Genomic DNA, 13,060 nt, shown 5'->3' with positions numbered 1-13,060 from the left:
CCCCCCCCCCCCCCTCTTCATTTCATTTTCAAGAGAGAAAGCTCGATATGAACGGATTTTTTTCACATAGATATATCATGAGAAAGGGAAGATGCTAGATATGAACTGGGACCAAGCGAAATTATTAATAAAAGAATAATAAAATATTTGAATAAGAGATTGTAAAAACGGACTGAAAATAAGAGACTGGGACGGCCGCCATATATCATATAAGGTTCACAGAGAATGATGAATTGCCGATAAAGTTTTCGTTCTTTACTTCATATAGATCCCTGAATTTTTTTTAACGGACAGATAATGTTATAATTTATATGTTACATATATTTGCACCCAAAAAAGTTATTTTACATATTTCAGATAAAATATGAACGAGATTTGAGTACTATTATTTATCTGAATCGGAAACAAGAGGCGATATAGAGCATACGAAACTAACTCTTGTTACAAATTTTCTTGTCTCTTTCCGCAAATAAACATGATCTTATATTTGTCTGGAAAGTGGTCACACACTTCTCTTTACCGACAATTATTATAACCCGATCTCGGCTAGTTCGATATTAAAACCAATCTAACGATTACTAGATAGCATGTCTTAACCATGCTTGTTTATGTTAATTTTAAAATATAATAACTCCTAAAACAACTCTTAGATACATTTTCAGAAAATAATATTTTGTGTATTTCCAAACATTAATACCAAAATCCAATACTTCCATCAGTAACACAAATTTAAGTTTTTCGAAGTTTATGAATATGTACTGCTTGCTTCAGATATTCTTATTAACCTTCTAAGAAATCCTTCTTAAACCTATGCTAAGGTATTTGGAATTTCTATTAAAATTTAAAAACTTATGTTAAATCGTATAATTTTGTCTTTTTGCTCACAATTAAAATCGTATAATAAGTTGTCTTATTTTGTTAGCCTATATGTTCATATGTGATACATTGGTTTTGTCCTAAAAGTATAAGCTGGGCTAGTGTACGGGTTATTACACTGAGAAATGAATCACTAAACGTCTAGTCTAAAAAGACTGGTAACTGATATAATTCCGGGTCGGTTTCATCTGGTGCACACATCAAATAAGCCCTAATTAATTGCACCCACTGAAACATATTTTTAAGAAAATAGTCAATTATAGAGATTATAAAACAATGGATCACAATAAATCTAAAGTATATATAATAAGATATATACACGTACATATAACAAAAGATTGAGATCCAAGAAAAAATAAACGATAGAGAGATGGGCAACGTATGCGGCATATGGATCACAATATCCAAGGAAGTAAACACTTCTGGAAGCAACAAGACATAGATGCATATGTATGTATGTATGTATGTATGTGTATTATGAATTATGTCAATTTGAAGTGTCAGTACAAATGGAGCTATGTCCAACATTTTGGTACTCTTCATGACTAGTCTTTTTTGTTTCTTCCTAATAAAATACACTCAAAGGGACCATTGATCTTCTGATCTCCATTACCGTCTCCGTTGTCTCGTGACAGTTTGATTTGTGTGATTTGAAATTCTCTTTCTCTGGATCGAATGAGTCGTTTATTATCACAAATTGATTATTAGTATCTCATTCAATTTACATTAGATCATATTCCTCTCGCATAGAGAAAAAAGCCACATGTTATGATAATGGTGACAGTAATAACTAAATGAGGCGGTACAACTTAGAGGTGCAAAACCAAGCATGATGCTAAGGCGATATGAGAATGTACTGACTATCGGTGATAAACCAGATTTTAGTTTGAAACAGTTGTTTTGAAAAAACTAATTAAAGTAGTACTGAAGCGGTATTAAAATCCATACAAAAAGAAGTAGGATTTTTTCTAATTTTAACTAGGTTAATATCCGCGGAATGAACATTATACATCAAAATGATTTTTACATATTATTATTTATTTTGTATTCATTTACGTATTATGGATATAATTAAATTAAAGTAAGCACATAAATCAAAACATTAGTTCTTGCTTATTTACAATAATTGTTTTGGTAAATAAATAAAAACAATCATTTTATTTATTTTATATAGTATATCATCTAATTTAAATTGTATTGACATAAATATATAGTATATGTTAGTATAAATATTTATTATTGAGATTTTGTACTTATATGATTTTATTAACATTTATATATTTTCTGTAACAAACAAATTTAAACCATTAATCACAAAATTTTCGATGTGAGATTTTTTCAATGCAAAATTTCAAAATTAAAATATGTATGTATTTTGATATAGTATATAGTTTAATTTAAACGATATTAAAATATATATATATATATATATATATATATATATATATTTAATATGAATATCTATTAAATGAAATTTCATATTCATACGATTTAATGATCATTTTATCTTGTTTTAATACAAAAAATTTAACCACTGATCACAAAATTTCCAATGTAGAACTTTTAACATTTTTAGTAGTTTATAGTCGTTTTAAAAAATTCAAAATAGAACATATAAGAAAAAATCTAATTTTTTATTATATAGTTAACGAGATTGTTTAATTTTTTTAATAATATAAAATTAAAGAAAAAAGAGAGGATATGAAAAATTGTTATCAAATCTTTATTATTCGCAATCATTAATTATCATATATATGTTAATCATATTAGGTAATTTCGTAGTCTTTATTTAAGTAAAGAATGTATAATATTCTTTTGTACACTATTAATCAATTTGATAATATATTATATATTAATTGAGAAACATTACAACATTTTTTGTAGCCACGTGTCACCATGAGAATGAATTTCAGAATTCTTAGAAAAATAGGTTGGTCTATCTTAACATATATTATATTTTTTATTAAACTAACTATCAAATTGATTATTAGTGTACAAAAGTATATTCTCGCACTTTCCTTAAATAAAAGCTACAGAATTACCTAATATGATTAATGTATATATGTAAATTAATGATTATGAATAATAAATATTTGATAACAATTTTTGTATCTTACATTTTTAAGTTTATATTATTAAAAGATATTACACAATCACATTAACCATATAATAATAAAAATTAGATTTTTTTCTTATATGTTACATTTTGAATTTTTTTAACGACTATAAATTACTAAAAATGTTAAATGTCTCACACTAAAATTTTGTGATCAATGGCTTAAATTATTTTGTAATAACAAAATACAAATGATCATAAAACCGTACGAATATGAAGTCTCATTTAATAGACATTCATATTATAAACATATAAAAATACATAAATATTTTAATTTCTAAATTTGTATTGAAAAAGTATTGAAACATTAATATTATAATTTTCAAATTTGCATTGAAAAAATCGCACATTAGAAATTTTGTGTTTATCATATGAGTACAAATCCCCAATAATAAATACTTATATTAAAATATTATATATATATATATATATATGTCCATGTCATTAAAATTTAGTTATATACCATATAAAATAAATAAAATGATTTTTTTATTTATTTACCAAAAAATATCATAAATAAACTAGAAGTATTGTTTTGATTTATGTGATTACTCTAATTTAATTATATACATGATACGTAAATGAGCACAAATAAATAATAATGTATAAAAAATATTTTTATATATAACATTCATCCCGCGAAATTGTGCAGGTCTTAACATAGTTAGCTTAATAAAAGTATAATATATGTTTAGATGAACCAACTTATTTTTCTAGATATTCTAAAAATCATCTTAGTGATGACATGTGGCTACAAAATTAAGTTGTAATGCTTAATATATAAGGGATTTGTTGATATATTTATGTGATTGTTGCATAGCTAAAGAGACACATAACATTCTTTATAGCTGGAGATTTTTCTAACCTGCTTGTTAAATATTTACTCTAACTATCACTTCCCATTCTTCTTAATTATTATGCACTCTAATTGCAGGAGAGAATCACACCCTGTGAGCTTAAAATTTATTCCTTAAAGTGCACTGAAATATATTTTAACCAATTTCATCTAGATTTTTATACATACTTTTTTTGCCTACGTAGATTTATTCATACTTTCCTTCTCTAAATTTAAATTCAGTCGTTTAAATAAGTCTAGAAAATAATGATGTAGATGAATTTGATTGGGCAGACTTATAGATATTATATCAAATTTGATTTCGGAAAAAAATCATTTATATATATATATATATATATATGTATTATTCATGATTTATGCTTTAGTTGGTACTAGTATGTCTTCCGTGCTATGCACGGACGTTGCTTTTTTATATATATAGAGAGAGAGGATTTACACTGAACAAATGTCATTGTGAATCATAAACAAATAACTAAAAATTTGTTATTTAATCTTAAACTGACATTGTGAATCATAAACAAAAAACTAAAATATGGATCTCTTATATTTACACATCGGTTTGATTCTTTTGCGGAGTTTAGGATCAGAAACTAAACAGAAAATAATATCACCACAATTCTATAATATTATAAATACATAAAATAAAATATAAGAAAGACCGTGGTTAAAAAATAAAAAAAGGATCAACCTGGTTAGGTTATTTTGATCGAGAGTAAACATGAGTCTTTTCTCGTCTCTCCTCTCACCCGAGCTTCTTAAGCTCTCATTGTTTTTTCTTCTTTTTCGAAAGCATGAAGCTTTATTAGTTACCTTCTAGTTATCACCACAAATCTGGACTGTTCGTGTAGTTTGCGATTGTCATTAAAGACAACGTTTTAAGGCCCAGAAGGTGGACATGGAATTTAAAGCCTGATTAGTTAGAAGCCCAATCATCTTTAATAATCCAAGAACAATGACTCAAAAACCCGAAGCACAATCTACTACCAGCGGACACTGTATACGTATAGAGGATGCACTTCTTTCTGTTTATTAGTTTATATGAGGTTGCACTTCGTTGTTCAAAAAAATGAGTTTGCACTTCAATGTATTTATAATTCCTTTGATTATCTCTGAGACTCTAACCATTATGCAGCTATTCGACACAAGATGGATATTAGTGATATATTCGAGTATTATTTACCTTGTAGAACGTTTTATAGATTTTTTGTTTAGTTCTTCATTTTCTATGATTTTTTAATTTACTTAGTATTTTCTGGTAATGTATATTCTGTAAGTTTTAATTTGTTGAGCTGTTTTGATTAGTATTAAATATTTTGTAACATCATGTGATACGTGGAAAAGGTTTAAGATAATTGATTTGACTATCTACATCACCAAAGTTGATTTATTTTTTCCGTCAAGCATCCGTTTAGAACTTCAGAGTTAAACGTGTTTTGGCTGGAGTAGTGAAAGGATGGATGACATATCGGAAAGTGATTTGCGATACCGTACGAGTGAGGTCAAAACATGGAGAAAGATCGAATGGTGATTGCAGGGTCAGTAAACAATGATTTCGGGTCTCGAAAAAATTAACGGACCGACCGTCGGATGGGACGGGGTCCATGGGCCGAGTGAGCGGACATGGATGATCCATTAGCCATGATGGGAGTTACATATTTTTTTAATAATTTTTTGATGTTCTTTCTTTAAAAGGAGAGAGGATATTTTTAATTTAATTTTTAGTTTTAAACCAGTCTAATAACTTAGTATATAAAGTTGGATACTTTCACCCGAATATAAATAATATAATACATATATAATCAGAATTTTCAAAATGATTTAGAAACCGATGATAGATAACTAAAACACATGGGATGATTGGTTGGGTTATATCGAATGTCTATATCTTTAGTTTCTATTTACGGCCATAAAAATTATTAATTATATTTTATTTATTTTAAAAGCTAATGCTATAAAGAAGAAAATAACTATACGAGCCATGTTTTCTAAAATAAAAATACTTTATTTTTATTTTTTGTAGCTATTACATACATCTATATTAAAAATTATACAAACTAAACTTTATATTAAAATTCTTACCGTTACAGTACAGCCAAACATCTAAATACGTGCATTCATTCATCAACAAAAAAGATGTATCATAAATATTGTGAAAAACAATTTTCGAACTTGAACAAGGTTAGGACCCGACATTCAAAAAACAGTCAGTTATCCACAAAACCATTGGATAAGATTAGTTTATCCATAAAAAGATTGGGTTATCCACTGATTGTTCGAAAGACGCAAGAGTCAATTTCGTAGTATATTTTAAATTATTCATATATTGTGAAGGTTCATCCTAAAAAGATATATGTTATCCACTTGAGTCAATATCACGATTATGAAAGATATGTGTCGCGTCTCCTTATCCTTAAAAGAAAGCAATAACTAATAAGATGATAAAGATATACGTGTTAACACAGACCAACTAGTATTACTTATTCACAATCCTTAAAAGAAAGCAATAACTAATAAGATGATAAAGATATACGTGTTAACACAGACCAACTAGTATTACTTATGTTCATATCATGCGATCTTAACGTTCAGAAGGTTAATATAAGTCGAATATCGTCGCTGCAAATATATATTCATAGGTAATTTACTTTTTTCATTCTCAATTGCTTTGCATGACCATCCATCTAGATGACTTCGATGGCTAAAACCGATATCTAAATGCCCGCGGATGAAATGGAATCACCCTTTTAGCCAAACAAATTACTCTGTACTCCGATTATTTTTAAATTTGTATATTAATATATTTAGTCTTTTGAAAAAATGGCACCTTAGAACATCTTACCGCTGATAAAAAATGGGGTTCTTAAAAATATTTATGGTCTGGGTCCCTACAAAAAGCATAAGACTCGGCTTTTCCGTGTGCAAAATAAGGAACGTTGTTTTTTCGATTTTTACACAGTTTGCGGGTTCCACTGACACGTGGCGGTCCGCGATTGGTTAGCCTTTTAATTTATTTTTTTAAGAAAAAAAAAATCAAATAAGAACCCTAATGTGAGTTATGCCATAAAGATGGTCTTATCTCTTAATTCTATTTTATGTAAATTCAGTAGGGCCTGGGCCCAACCATTTGGATAAACCTCATAAACCTACCACGAAGCTAGGAAAATTTCCAACAACAGAAGGGTAAAGGGAAATTTCTCAGTGACGGGTCATAATATGGAAGTAAATGGACATGATGATTTAAGTAATGAAATTTATCAAGAAAAGTAATGAAATTTATTAGGTTACAAGAAACAGTAATGAATATGGCCATGATTGATGAACACTTTTCCTGATGAAAGTTTTGGCCTTGGAAGATGAGAACGACAGAAAATGGAGTAGTATTGATATAAGATTTATTTGACGGAATGAAATGCACTAGTTTCGCATTTATCTATTCATAATGGTACTACTGGTACATTTACTGTGATGATTATTTTCATTATTCGGTAGTCTAAATTGGGCTCCAAACCTCTTAAGTCCAAACAATAGACTTTCTGAGTACTAGTTTAAGTTTATCATGTCTTTTCTTCCTGTATTTTGGACTAAATAGAATAAATTGAGAAGTTTTTGTAAGGATTAATGACTGAATACTCTATTAAAATAAGGTGTTACACAATATATAGGAGATTACAAGTAGGATTTCCTACGACAAGATATTTACATAAACTTATTTCCATATATACTCCACATACTTTATTTGTTGATTATGATTGCTATATTTTAAAAAAGATTTAGCTAATGCCTAAAACCGTGTGAAAAGGAGAGATTTAGCTAATGCATAATGGGTTAGGCAACTTTGCGTGTGGTGTGGTGATAAAATAAAAAGTTGAGCAATGAACCAAAGTTGGACTGGGTATGAACCATTGGCTCTGTGGGTTTATACGTGTATGGTCCAGTTAACCGACCCAACCAACTAAAAGCACAACACTTTTCGAGCCCCATACATTTTCCTTATATCACAAGACTTTATAAACCAACATATACCGGTAAAATCCATGATCCTCTCGTTGTGATGGTCCAATACTAATTTGTTTTGCCAATGCTAATTTCAGCCAAAATCTAAACATTTGCTAAATACTTCGAAAGGTTGATACGTATCTACTTACATTCTCCACTAAGAGGACACATCAAATCACAACAATGCATTGATGTGTGCGTGATAACAGAATATCACTTTCACAATGATCTATTTGATTATTGGGAGTAGTTTAGTAACCGAAGAAACGCATTAGTTGAAACTTATACATATTAATAAACTTGACAACAATAATGATTGCCGAACATTGTGTTTAAGTAAGAAGACTTATATATGTCACTAAATTAACTAATAAACCATTCAAACTGAACCACTTAAAGATGAAACCATTTTAACTAGGCATAGGACGGATCGGGTATCCAGGCAATTTTAAGATATCCGGATCCCGATCCTTATCCGGCGGATCCATAATTTTACTATCTTTATCCGGATCTGGGGTTCGCGGATATCCGGATATCAGATATCCTTCTAAAAATTATAATATCTGGCGGATATCCGGATCCGGATTTGGATCCTTAAAATAAATAAAAAATAATATTAATATATATAAAATATTAACAATAATTTAAAAATAAAAATATATATAATGTTTTTTATTATTTATATGCATGATATTACAAAATTTACATAAAATTTATATATATACTATTATAAAAATAAAAATTTATTAAATAAAATTAGTTTTTATATATAGATATTACTATTTTTGAAATAGTTATTAATAAAATTTACGGATCCGGATATCCGGACTAAAAAATCAAGATATCCGGATCCGGATTCGGCTTTGACGGATCCAACATTTTACTATCCGGATTCGGCATCTCCGGATATCCGGATTTTTGGATCGGATCCGGATCGGATCTCGGGTCGAATCCGGATCTCGGATAAAAGTCTCCGGCCTAATTTTAACTAGTTGGTTTTATTTATCTCATATATTGGTACAATTAATTGAATAATATAAGACGAGAGGGAACTATCCACAGCCGCCTGAAAGAGACACCATTCAACATGCGACTCAATATTTGACCTTATTTCCTTTTTATACTATTTAGGGGACATTATATTTAAATCACTTTATTATGAAATTCTATACATATCCGAAAAGAAGCATATATATATATAATTATCCATATGGTGAGTCACATTAATCAGCATGTGTTTGTCTCATTTAGTATATCCGGCTTCAGTATAAACGAGATCATCTTCTTATTCAAAACAGATCACTTAGAATCTTATCATTTCAACACACACGCATAATATATGCTTTACGTGAAATGATAATTATTTATTTAAAAAATATTCGCCATTTTAAAGCAAAAGAAAAATATTACTGTGCCTAATTAAACCAGTATTTATGTTTATAATAAATATTCAGAAGTGATAATTAATTACCAATTGTAAATTAAGTTCAACGTGTAACTTTTTACCTTTCTATTTTTTTGCCAACCTTTCTAGTTTAAATTAACACCAATACTTGACGCTAGCTGTGCTAATTCTATAAAAATGTTTTTTTAGTAAACAAGAAAAAAATGATTTATCGTTTAACAAGATACGACTCAAACCTAACACCGCTAAAATAATTGACATTTCTTTTTGGTCAAATCTCCAAAATAGCATATTTCTAAGTTTATATCACAAAAATAGCACTCAAAAACTAAAATGACCAAAATAGCACATTTCTAAGTTTATCCTTTGAAAATTTTAATTTTTTTATTTATCAAAATTTGAAATCTTATCCCCAAAACCTCATTTCTCAACTCTAAACCCTAAACCCTAAACTCTAAACCCTAAACCCTAAACCCTAAACCCTAAACCCTAAACCCTAAACCCTAAACCCTAAACCCTAAACCCTAAACCCTAAACCCTAAACCCTAAACCCTAAACCCTAAACCCTAAACCCTAAACCCTAAACCCTAAACCCTAAACCCTAAACCCTAAACCCTAAACCCTAAACCCTAAACCCTAAACCCTAAACCCTAAACCCTAAACCCTAAACCCTAAACCCTAAACCCTAAACCCTAAACCCTAAACCCTAAACCCTAAACCCTAAACCCTAAACCCTAAACCCTAAACCCTAAACCCTAAACCCTAAACCCTAAACCCTAAACCCTAAACCCTAAACCCTAAACCCTAAACCCTAAACCCTAAACCCTAAACCCTAAACCCTAAACCCTAAACCCTAAACCCTAAACCCTAAACCCTAAACCCTAAACCCTAAACCCTAAACCCTAAACCCTAAACCCTAAACCCTAAACCCTAAACCCTAAACCCTAAACCCTAAACCCTAAAATCTAAACCCTAAACCCTAAACTCTAAACCCTAAACCCTAAATCCTAAACCCCACCCTTTAACTCTAAACCCTAAGTTTGTGACTTTTGATAAAACATTAAGTGCTATTTTTGTGACTTTTGACCTTAAGTGCTAGTTTGGGAACATAAACTTGATTTAGTGCTATTTTTATCTTTTTTCTCTTTCTTTTACAACTATATATTAACATATAATAATTTACGAGAGTGTCTCTCTCACGAAAATATGGTGAATGGCTACATAAAATGTGATTAAGACGTATAAGTCTAGCCTAAATATTGGAAAATGAGAGCCAAATTTAAAAGTTTTGTGTCCTTTCACAAAAATAATTAAATCTATTAGTTGGTGATCGAAGTTGTTACGTAACTATCGTTTTCTTTTAATATTTTGTAACTTTTTAAGTTTTGTAGATAAACATCAAAAAATTCATTCGTTAGAAAGACATGATTTGGTGGTTGATTAAGACATCGAATTGAATATTTGATAACACAAATTGTAAGTGATATAAGTATAATATTCAGTTCTTCTCACGGTGAAATTGAATATAGACCTATTAATACATCGGACTATCGGAGTATTTATCTATTTTGTGTCACGAACATTAGGTACCCAATATAGGAAGGATAAAATAGGCGGGACCCACTTGCGACCACTAGGAAGAAACAATTGCGTGACGTGGCTAACTAGTATACTTGGCGGAATGAAAGACAAATATCTGTTAGTAATGAATGTGGAAGGAATCAGACAGGCTTCAAAAGTTATCCAGTAGGTGTTTGCTTTGGGTTATCATTCCGAATCCTAACTGTGATTATGTGGGTCCCATTTTAATCTGACGTGGAGTTATTGGATAGATAAGTGTATAAATCTGTAATTTATGTTTGTGGAAGTAAAAAGATAGGAAATCTTCTTTTATTAACCCACTGGCGGTAGGCCTCAGATTTAATATCCGAGATTCGGATTTGATCAGAGATCCCCTCCGAAAATAGGATATTCAGGGTGCTCGGATCCGAATATAGATAGTAAAATCTTGGATCCGTACAAACCGAATTCGGATCCGGATCCGGATATCTTAATTTTTAGATCCGGATATCCGGATCCAGATCCGTATTTTTAAAATACATTAAATTTTTACATTTTAAAATTTTATTAATATTTATATTTGATATATTAATATTTATACATGAATTAATCTTATAATATTATATTTTAGTTTATACAATATTATAGACATATATAAATATATTTATGAATCTTGTATAAATATTTAATTTATGTATTATATTAAAAATTAGTATTTAAAAAAAATAAATTATTTTTAATTATTTTCACGGATCCGGATCCGGATATCCGCGGGTAATAGAATATCGAGACGGATATCCAAAATCCGGAAACCACGAATCTGGATTTGGATATTAAATCCACATATCCGTCGGATCCGGATACCCTAAATTTTCCGGATATCCGGATCTGTCCCAGGCCTAATTGGCGGTGTTTAGAAACCCGTCCCAGACATTGATCCAGATCACTTGATTATTAGGTCGACCGCAAATAAACCATGTATTAATAAATTAATTAATTTTATTATATAATAATATATTAGTTACTGAAAAATATAATAAATATTTTATGTTTTGAAACACATTTAGAAAAATATGTAACTGTAGTTTTCATTATTTTTATTTTCATTTCACATATAAAATATAAAAAAATTAAACTATTTAACAGTTTTTGTAACAAAGTTATTACATATAATAAAATTTATATTCAGATTTAAAATTCTTAAATATTTAAATGTATAATGTGAATAATAAAATTAAACTTTAAATCCAAATAAGCCAAAAATAAAACATAAAAGTGTAATAGAATATCGATAACAAAAATAACCTAATGTCAAATCACAGCAACTAGCTAGTTTTGTTCATAGATTCATAATCCATATAATCTTTTATTTTTTAAACTAAAAACCTAACTTCTTAATTAGAATACATAACATATTCTAATAAAGTCACTAAAAAATCTAAAACATAATAATTAAAATTTATCTATTGGTTCAATCAATAGTTCAACCGATAACCGAATTTTAGATTTTAACAGGTTTTTGCGGGTTTTATCAGATTTTTAAATAATGTTTTTCTACAATTTTTAAATAACCGGTAGCCGAGTCCAGCTCGGGTCTCAAAGCATTGCTCACCGGTGACGAGATTCCAGACCGCCATCTCAATTATCATAAAGTAACAAAAGAGTCAACCGATTCTGATTACTAATTTCATTTTAGCTATCTGCATAGAAAAATCTGAGATACATGACTTAACACTATTAGAATTATTTTAATTGAAAAGCAGGTTATAACTTAGTTTACAAGCCACTTGTAACTATGAATATTTTTCTATTATATTCTTTCCGATAACTCCAAAATCTTTTTTTAAGATACTGGAAATATTAAAAGTAGAAAATGACGAATAAAGAATAGAATTGTAGTAAGTTTATGAGTATGAATTAGATGTATAACTTCTACAAATTAGCATTTTTGTTATTTTTTCCTTTTATCCCATTTAATTTTATTAAAAAATATAAGCAAATGATGATAAAACGTTAGAGACAAAGAAATGTATTTGTCTATATTCAGTTCAAATAAAATTTATTTGGTCGAAATGATATTTATCCTACAAACTAATCTAAAAAGAAAATTGTTTTTTTTGTAAATTACGGGTTAATCTAAAGATAAATTTATGGCTAAAATCAAAGTGAGCTAAAATTATACTCCTTCCGGATTTAAAATAATGATGTTCTGGATTTTGTAAGATTATCGTTTTATTTTTAATTATTTCAC

This window comes from Brassica oleracea, chromosome C3, assembly GCF_000695525.1.
Source record: "Brassica oleracea var. oleracea cultivar TO1000 chromosome C3, BOL, whole genome shotgun sequence".
Taxonomy (NCBI): Eukaryota; Viridiplantae; Streptophyta; class Magnoliopsida; order Brassicales; family Brassicaceae; genus Brassica; species Brassica oleracea.
Note: the sequence above shows the minus strand (reverse complement) of the source record.